General features: G+C 35.7%; 1 pseudogene across 1 annotated transcript; it reads left to right on the top strand.

The window, feature by feature from the left end:
* Positions 1-6,288: 6,288 nt before the first annotated feature.
* LOC137712066 (protein GL2-INTERACTING REPRESSOR 1 pseudogene) lies at positions 6,289-7,079 on the top strand (annotated as a pseudogene). Its single transcript, XR_015955563.1, has 2 exons — positions 6,289-6,426; positions 6,628-7,079. The product of XR_015955563.1 is annotated as a protein GL2-INTERACTING REPRESSOR 1 pseudogene (transcript).
* Positions 7,080-9,349: the final 2,270 nt, after the last annotated feature.

The raw sequence follows: 9,349 nt of genomic DNA, 5'->3' as shown, positions 1-9,349 counted from the left end.
CTATAATAAGTCTAGATTTATTTTCCAGACGTTCATCCGAACACCGAACAAATAATGCAGAAGATGAAGCGGACTCGTGGAGTAGGGGTGCACCAAACCACACTGTTCAGGTATAAACGGTATTGAAAAGGACATGTGAGTAATTTTATTTTAGGGTTAATATCAGTTTACTACGCTAAAATTTCGTAATTTTCAACATTTGGTACATAAAGTTTTTTTTTATCCCAAAGTCATACATCAAGTCTTAATTTTGGGACAGTTTCGTATATCCTTTAAGTTTTCTATTAGAATTTCCGTTAACTAATGACGTGGTGCTCATGTGGACAATAATTGAGCGCCACGTATCAATATGGGCTCACTTCAATATCAAAAAAATAAAAAAAAAAACCTCACCCGTCCTTCTTCCCCGATCTCTCCCACTCCTCCCTCTTCACCTCTCTCTTTCCAAGCACTGTCAATTGGAGCCCTAATTTCTCACTTTCACCAAAGCTCACCGCGATTCCCTAACCTTTCTGGTTCTCCATGTCCTCCAAATAAGGAGATTCGACCTCCGATGGCAAAGCCTCCAAGCCAAACCCTAACCCTGACCATACTTCCAAACCTCTAGAAGACCAATTGGCCGCCCTCGCATTGCTGGAGGTCGATAGCCGCAGGAATGCGTCGCACATGGATCGGTCACAGAGAACAATCACCAGGAGATCGAGAACGACGAGGAGGAAGTCTAGGCCAATTCGGTTGCTCCTGGTTTAGCTGAGGTGAAGGAGGCGAGCGAGGGTTCGCCACGTGGTGGAGTCGATGGTGGTGTTGTGTGGGCGAGGACCAATTCGGAGCTGGAGATTGATGGGCCGTCGAGCCCTAGCAGTAGTGTGGGTATGCTGGCGGCCACCAACACCACCACGAAGGCTATGGGGATTTTGGGAATTCTGGGGACTCGGGTTATGTTGTTCTCAGATGTGGTGGAGGAGAGGAAGGAGATGGGTCAAACAGGTCAAGAGGGAAGAGTGGGAGGGATCGGGAAAGAGAAGAGGGAGGGATTGGGGAAGAAGGAGGGGTTTAATTGGCATGTGGCGCTCAATTATTGTTCACGCCACGTCATCAGTTAACAGAAACTTTAACGGAAAACTTAATGGAGGTATGAATTTGTCCCAAAATTAAGACTTGAGTTATGATTCTGGAATGAAAAAAACTTTATGTACCAAATGTTGAAATCCATGAACTTTAGGGTAATAAACTGAGATTAACCCTTTATTTTATTTCGGGTAATTTCTTTCTTTTCATGTTTGTACGCGTGCATGACTAAGCAAAATTGAAGCTCATTATAATTTCAGTTCTGCACTTGAAGATATGTTAATTTTTAAGTAAGTTGGTGAATTAGTCTCTGAACTGTGACGCGATCTCAATTTGGTCCTCAAACTAAATTATCGGATGTGTAGGTACTTAATTTTTTTATTATATAATTAGTAGCATTAATCCTCAAGACTAACTCTATTAGAATTTTCGTCAATATGCTCACATGAGGTGCATGTAGATCTAACAATTACTAAGATTTGCTACAATTTAGAAAGGGGTGTGATATTCATACACCCCTTTTACTTCTTACACACTCTTTTAATTTTCGGCCGTCGGATCGGATGAATTGAAGAAAATCAAATGATAGAATTTAACAAGAAATGTGTGAAAAATAAAAAGATGTTTGTGGATAGCACACCCCTTTAGAAACTACCTCTACAACTTATATTAAAAATCAAGAGAATCATAGGATCCTCAAATACACATTTAACAAAAAAATTTGAGTCTTATTTATTTAACATTTTCCACCCTTCAAGTATGGTGTGATATTCAAAATGGGCCACAAAGTTTCAATCTTCTCATATTACACCAATAAAAATTTAAAGTTGCATTTGAGCTATTTGAATGTTTGATCCTTTATTAAATTGAGGATTTGACAAGTTTAGGACCTGTTTACGAGCTAATGTGCAAGACAAATGTGGAAATAAAAAACTCGTAATAGAACTTCTACTTCTACTTCTACTAAATTGATGTTTTATGTCTCAAAACAACAATCAATTGCACAATTTGGTCCAAATAGTTCAAATGTGACACCAACCCATAAATGGGTCCCACCTATTACATAATTTAAGGGTAGATTATGTGGAGACATAACCACATCTAATACGAGAATGACACGTGGACCATAGGCTCACTATGATAATTTTACCTTTGATGTCGTGGGTAGACCACATATTACCACAAGGGTATTTGACATTCGTCTATCCGTAGGTAATAGCCCTTTCGGCCACCAACGTATCAAGGGCATCCGGGCCTTCCATGATATGTCTTGCCATCAGGTTATACCCAGCCCAATGGTGGCAATAAGCAAACTCTTCAAAGTCTCCCCTTACGTGTCCAGTGAACCAGGTTTTCTACCAAAACGGACCTTTGGAACTACTTGCTAAAAAGATTGTGGAGACTAGCCTGCACCATCAAGGATTACCTAGTATGATCTGCAGCCTCCCCTCCTAGCTGCCTGCTAGGCTTTAGTCTCTATAAATAGCCAGGTCAAACAGAGGAAACAGTAATCGCAACTTACTACTCATACCTCCATCAAGTTCTCATTTTTCTCAAATTACTTTTCTGACTTGGGCATCAGAGGTCCTTTGGCTGACACCCTCTCCTTTCTTCAAGGTGTTTATCAATTAGGCTAACGGTATTTGTTCTCTTGTAGGAATTTCGTTAAATCAACCATGTACGAAAAGTACAAACTGATACAAGTTCAAAATGTCATGGTACAATATGAGAAAATTGAAACTTCATGACTCATTTTGAAACCCCTCAAATTTGGAGATTGCGCTCCAAAAGAATCATATTGTGCTTAAGTGAAAACTTGTATAGAGGGGAGGGCGTGATGATAATTTTAAAGTACCCATAATAATACCTATTAGTAATTTAGCAACTTTATCAAGCTACGTGTTTGTTTTTGGAGTAATGATGTTGTAAGTACCGTATGAGAAAAGTAGACAAAAGCTCATCAAGAATATGACATAGAATTAGAAGCCAGTTCTTATGTTTTGATCACTAACCAATTTTCTCACAGTTTTTTTTTTTCTTTTTTTGTTCAAACCATTTCTTTTCTTACAATTTACAACACCATATAGGAATTGGATTTCATAATATCATCAATGCTATCAATAAGAATTTCATAAGAGAAACTTAATGTTTATTTAAAATCATCATTTACCATTTGCTCTATACCACATAATACTCGACTTTTTTTTATATATAAAAATATATATATAATATTGATTATTGAATATAAGTAAATAATTTTTAGTGACCAATTTCAACATAATTTTTTTGGAGAGAATAACACACTACTTACGGTAATTAAAACCATATAAATCAGCCACCAATATATAATTGTTACTGATACAGATAAGCTACAAATTTACATAACATGACATATCCATATGACTATAATGAGAGCACACTTGAGAACTAGTCACACTTGCCTATAACGTAATGAGAACACAAAACTCGCCCTTAGCAAGAATATAAACTCGCCTAACGCCAAATAATGCACAGACAACTCAACCCAAGTTTCTGCACTCTTACACTTAATTTGAGAACATGAAGTTTCATAATGAGCAAAATTAAACTTTCACAAATATGTTTTTTTTTATTTTTATCTCCTTTCCAACTTTTTTTTTTCATTTTTTTTCAAATAAAAATCAATAAAATGAACTTTTCAAATTTATAAATACTGACACTTTTTTGTTTTATCCTTCTATACAAGCAATTTCCAGATTGAGTCATTTTTTCAAAAACAGTGATGCAAATTTGATTTAGATGGGACACCTCAATGCACCCCACCCATTCAATATTGCATCAAATTGAGCCATTGACCATGCTAAACCCAATTTTAATATATGAACTGGAAATTACATAGTCTACCCCTCTCTGCATAATTGAAGAAATAACGAAAAAAAAAAAATCAGATAGTAACATACATAATTGTTGTTGTATTTTTGAACATACGATTAACATAAATATGCTAAATTTATCTAAACAACGGAAAGATGATTCAAACTTTGAATGTACGTAGGAGATGAAACACATTGCTCTAAGCCTCTAGCTAACTTATGTCTGAAACGTACATATTTGTTTGAGCAGTATACACGAGTGTGTGTATATATTATTAAATTGAAGATTCATGGGGTTCCCTAATTTGTAGGGAGTACCTAACTTAGAAAGTCTATTTAGATACGTCCACTGCTAAGCTTAGACTTAAAAAAGAAACACTAATATATATCAGTTTCCTTTCTCTCTCGAAAATCAATGAAATAAGGCCTAGAAACACACCTGGCACTGTAAATTTAGTAGTTTTATGAGATTTGATAACAACATAACTTCTGTGATAGGTATTGTTGGCCAACCACACCTGACATGTATTATGTATATCACTAGCTAAGCTAATTGGGGAGCTTTCAATTTAGACGTGTGATGTAATGTAATTTATTTTGATCTTTGTTTTCCAGAAAGAAGAAGAGAATGTTATATAGATTTTTTTTATACGTTCTACACTAAATTAATTTAAATTATAAGAAAGAAATTCAAATTTGGATGCAGAGGAGAAACACACCGCTCTTACCAACGTAACTATACTCAAATAAAATGAGCTAATGCAGTGGACTTTTAATATATAAAAACATGGGAGAAAATTGTAGCAATGGTCCCTCAACTTTAACCCAATTGGAGTCATGATCCCTTAACTAAAATTTCATGACCATTGGTCACTTAACTCATCAAAACGTGCATATATGATCATTTTCGTCAACTTCGTCAGAATTCTATTAAAATGAGTCATGTTGGAAGGACCATTGCTACAATTGGGTTCAAGTTGAGACCATTGCTCTAATAAGGTTAAAGTTGAGAGACCATTTCTTAAATTGGGTTAAAGTTGAAGGATCATTGCTACAATTTTTCTCGTTTGGTTTTCCTTATTTGTCCTTTCATTCAACTTTACGTGCGTGTCACATAACTTAATTTGATAGAAGTTCTAACGGAGTTGATAAAACTGACCATAACTGCATGTTTTGATGAGATAAGGGACCATTGGTCACAAAATTTTAGTTGAAGAACCATCACTCCATTAGATTAAAGTTGAGAGACGGTCCATGGTATTTAGTATTTACTGAGCTACCAAAACAAGAGAAGGAGATACATGGCTTGTCATTTAATTTTCTGTATCTTGAAATGTTATTTCAGGTTGTGAAAATTAAATGGCCCTTTGTGTTTTTAAGTGTTTAATTACATTTTATGATATGTTGTTGAGATATAGTTTTTATGCTTATTTTTAGTTACCGCTTGATTTGGATTGCACTTTAGTCCTTGTAACTCAAAAACTGTCACTTTACTCTCTAAAATTCAAAATTCGTTCCACTTTACCATATTTCCGGTTTTCTATCAAATAGCCGTTAAAGTTGCTAACGTAGATGGGTAAAATTGTATATAATAGGGCTTTTTTAGATACGCATCTGGAATTTGATTTTGATCCCACTTTGCCCTCTAAAATTCAAAACTTGTCACTTTACTTCATGAAATTCAAAATTCACTCCAATTTAGTCTTTAACGGCTATGAAACAAGAAACGAAAACACAGTAAAGTGGAATGAATTTTGAATTTTAAGAAGTAAATTGACTACTTTTGAATTATAGGGGCAAAATGAGATCAAATCGAGTTTATAGTTGTTACAATTCAATTTTCCAAGAAATCCATTTAATTCTCTTTGGTGTGTTGCTTGTTAATTTAAAATTTGGTGGAGGGAGGAAGGAGGGTTAGCTTTAAAGCCGTTGGGTTTTTCCTGTGCTGTATTTTTTTGGCCATCTCTCCGATATTAAACACCGACTAGCCTAAGCAATGAATGAAGGCAATGCCTTCCCTTCCTTCCCCTGCTGTGCTGCACTATTTATAATAGCAATATTTACTGCAAATTTCCATTTCCTGCATTCTTATTGGGATCTTTCCAACAATTAATACATTTCCTGGCCTCAATTTACACTCTTCTTCTACCCCAATACTTCAATTCAATCTAATTCAATTTAATTCCTATCACTCTCTCTCTCTCTCTCTCTCTCTAAACAATTCTCTCTCATCCTATACCCTCCACCTCTCCCCCATAATTTAATTAAGCATTAAAGCAAATCCATCTTCCTCTCCCTCCCCTTCACTTCCCTTTGTGTGTGTGTGTGTGTGTATATATATGGTGTTTTGAGGTCCATACACCACCTCTCCCCAATGACCATGTTTTTGTTCCCTCATCTTTTTCTGGTTTTTGCCTAACCCAACTTTCTCCCAACCCCAAAAACAAGTTATCCAATATTCCAATCCTCCTTCTCCCTTTCCGCAAGCCCTCTCGACAATTGTAAGGTACAATCGATATTACTACTTTAAATTTCGGCGGTAATATTACGTGTCACACATCCCTTTTTTATTTTCACTGTTTTGTTCACATAAGAGATGATTTTTCAATTCCGTAGTGTTTACATGTTTTAACTTTGGCTGTGCTTGATTTAAAATTAGAGCTGAAGTTTTTATTTATTTATTTATTTTTGTTTTTTGATGCCAAAGCCATGAGTAGGCGAAACGGAGGCGGTCCGAAGCTTGACCTAAAGCTGAACCTATCACCTCCAAGGGCTAATCAGCAACTGGCAGAGTCACCACGAAGATCAGCAACTGTTTCACCTACGTCACCGCCAAGCTCATGCGTGTCGTCGGAGCTGAATCAGGACGACAATTTCAGCCCGGAGACCTCTTCCATGATGCTAGTCGGATGCCCTAGGTGCCTCATGTATGTGATGCTCTCGGAGGACGACCCTAAATGCCCTAAATGCAAGAGCACTGTTTTGCTAGACTTTCTTCATGACGCCACCACCACCACCACCCCAACCTCAAAGACAAGGAGGAGCTAAAAAAAAAGTGCTAAAAGAGCTAAGTGCTAGAGTAGTCTATCCCTTTATTTCCTTTTTTGGGCTTTTTTTTTTTTCAAATTTAATAGGACTTCATGTTAGGCTCTTTCTATTTCCAACCCTTTTTTCCCTTCTGGGGGCAGCGCTATTGGCGCTCCATTTTAACTACATTTTTTGCTATTTAAAAATAGCGGAAAATATTTAACCTGGACAAGGCTCAATTCATCCTCAGTTAATTGGGTTGAGCCTTGTTAATCAGGTATCTGAAATGAGTGGAGCGCGAATATCACTACCTGTTTGGTTTTACCTTTTTTATTTACCTTGCTAATCTTAGAAATTAGGTTATGGATGATGGGCAATTGGGCTTGCACCATGGGATTTGGTAGGCGGGGCGGAAGGTGTTTGTTTCTGCTTTTGTTAACCCTTTAGCAGAAAGACAATGACAACGGTTTAACTGTAACTGCCCAACATTTTCATATGAGAAAAAATGTCAGGTCATATTTGTCTTTTGCCTTTACCCTTTTCTGTCTTCATATGGTTTTACCATATCCAATCACAGCTTACCAGGTAGTTGCACATGCATGGGTAAAACCTAGCTCTCTGCAGCCACGTGCATGAGGTAGATTTTTCTGTGTTTCATTTTTGCTGCTGAAGTGAATGTTTGCTTGAAAGCTTGAAAGCTTGAAAGCGAAATCTGATTTCTGGTTAAAAGCTGCAGATCGAGCTTTTCAGGCAAGAGGGTACGAATTTTGGTCGCCACTGGGTCCATATATAAACTTGCTGGACTTCTGTTCGAATTATGGACAAATTGCAACCTGGGACCTTAACCCAAATATACGACTCACGATCCGTCATTCCATAACCAAATCATAAAAAGTTGCCACGATAGCGCATCGCTTTAGTGATAGATGACTCGCTTTTGCATTCATAACTAAAGTTCGACTTTTGCTCCATAACTAAAGTTCGACTTTTGCTCTTTCCTTTTAAATTTAACAACGATAATCAGAACTTTAGTATAGAAGATTTGTTTCTGTGTACATCCACAACCAAAGTTCGACTCTTGCTCTTCTCTTTCAAAACAACAATAATCATCAGAATTTTAGTGACGGAGGAATTGTTTCTGATGCATAACCAATATTTGATTCACAGTCTTCTTTGAAAACAACAATAAATCAACAATCAAAACAGTAGTGGTAAAGAAATTGTTTACACATCATAACCAAATTTCGACTCTTGCTTTTTCTTCACAACGATAAACTATCAGGACTAGTATGACGTGATTGTATGCATTAAACCCTCACAATCAAAGTTTGAAAGATATCAATTTTGGCGGTGAAGCGATAATTTTTTTAGGAAAAATTTGAAATAGGTCCAATTTTATAGGTCATCTTTTGAAATAGGTCCAATTTTTAGTGACTTTTGACTTTTGAAATAGGTCCAATTTTTAGTTACTTTGGACCCATATCAAAAAATCTCATTTTTTAAACCAAAGAAACGATAACTTGTTAGTTGGTTAATTAACTTCTAGCATCCATAACACACTTAACAAATTTCCCAAATAATTCATATCTGTTTTCTAACAGATTATAATTAAGATTGTGGGGGTGGTTTGGGTAGTTCGAGCATTGAAAAATAATGAGAGACTATATTATTAGATTGACAGACCATTAAAATCACATAAATGCAAGAGTAATTGAGACAGTTGAGCATAAAGAAGGGTATTACGTCAGATAATAAATATAAATTTAATTCCACCTTCACTCACTTCTCTTAGTTTATTTATTTTTCTCTCTATTTTATTTACTGTCCTCTGAATATTAATTTTTCTGTTTTGGTAAGTTGGTATAACTCTTGTCTCTATCCTTCTTGTCCATTTGCTTCCAATCGAATCGTACTATACATTCTAATAATATTTCTTTTTATTTATAAATGTGAGATTTCAGATATAAATTATATGGCACAGCTAATCTACCTTATAGTAGAATGTTGCCTTCTCTTAATTATTGTGGAATATAGTTGTAAAAAAAATAATATTCCTACTTCCAAAGGTTGACCTAAAAACTACTATTAGTACTGTGTCTAGTGATTTTTTTCTTCACTTGTAAATGAGAGGTATTAAGTTGATGAGTTCAATACTAAATTGTTATGACTAGACCCATTGTTTGACATATCCCAAATTCATTACACCTTAGTGTAAAATATACTAAAGGTCTTTCTAGGATTAGTTCTGTAAGAGTTAAAGTTGTTACGCTTTTGATTGCATTTGACACAACAAATTAAAAACCCTTCTAGGTTGTAAAACCACTTTCTAGAGAAGCATCTACTATACATGTGCTTCTTCAAGAAGCACCACTAATTATTTTTCCACTAAGCACTTGAATTTT

This window comes from Pyrus communis, chromosome 14 (genome assembly GCF_041283825.1).
Source record: "Pyrus communis isolate YQ-2024b chromosome 14, ASM4128382v1, whole genome shotgun sequence".
Lineage (NCBI taxonomy): Eukaryota > Viridiplantae > Streptophyta > Magnoliopsida > Rosales > Rosaceae > Pyrus > Pyrus communis.
This window is presented reverse-complemented; position numbering and strand designations above follow the sequence as displayed.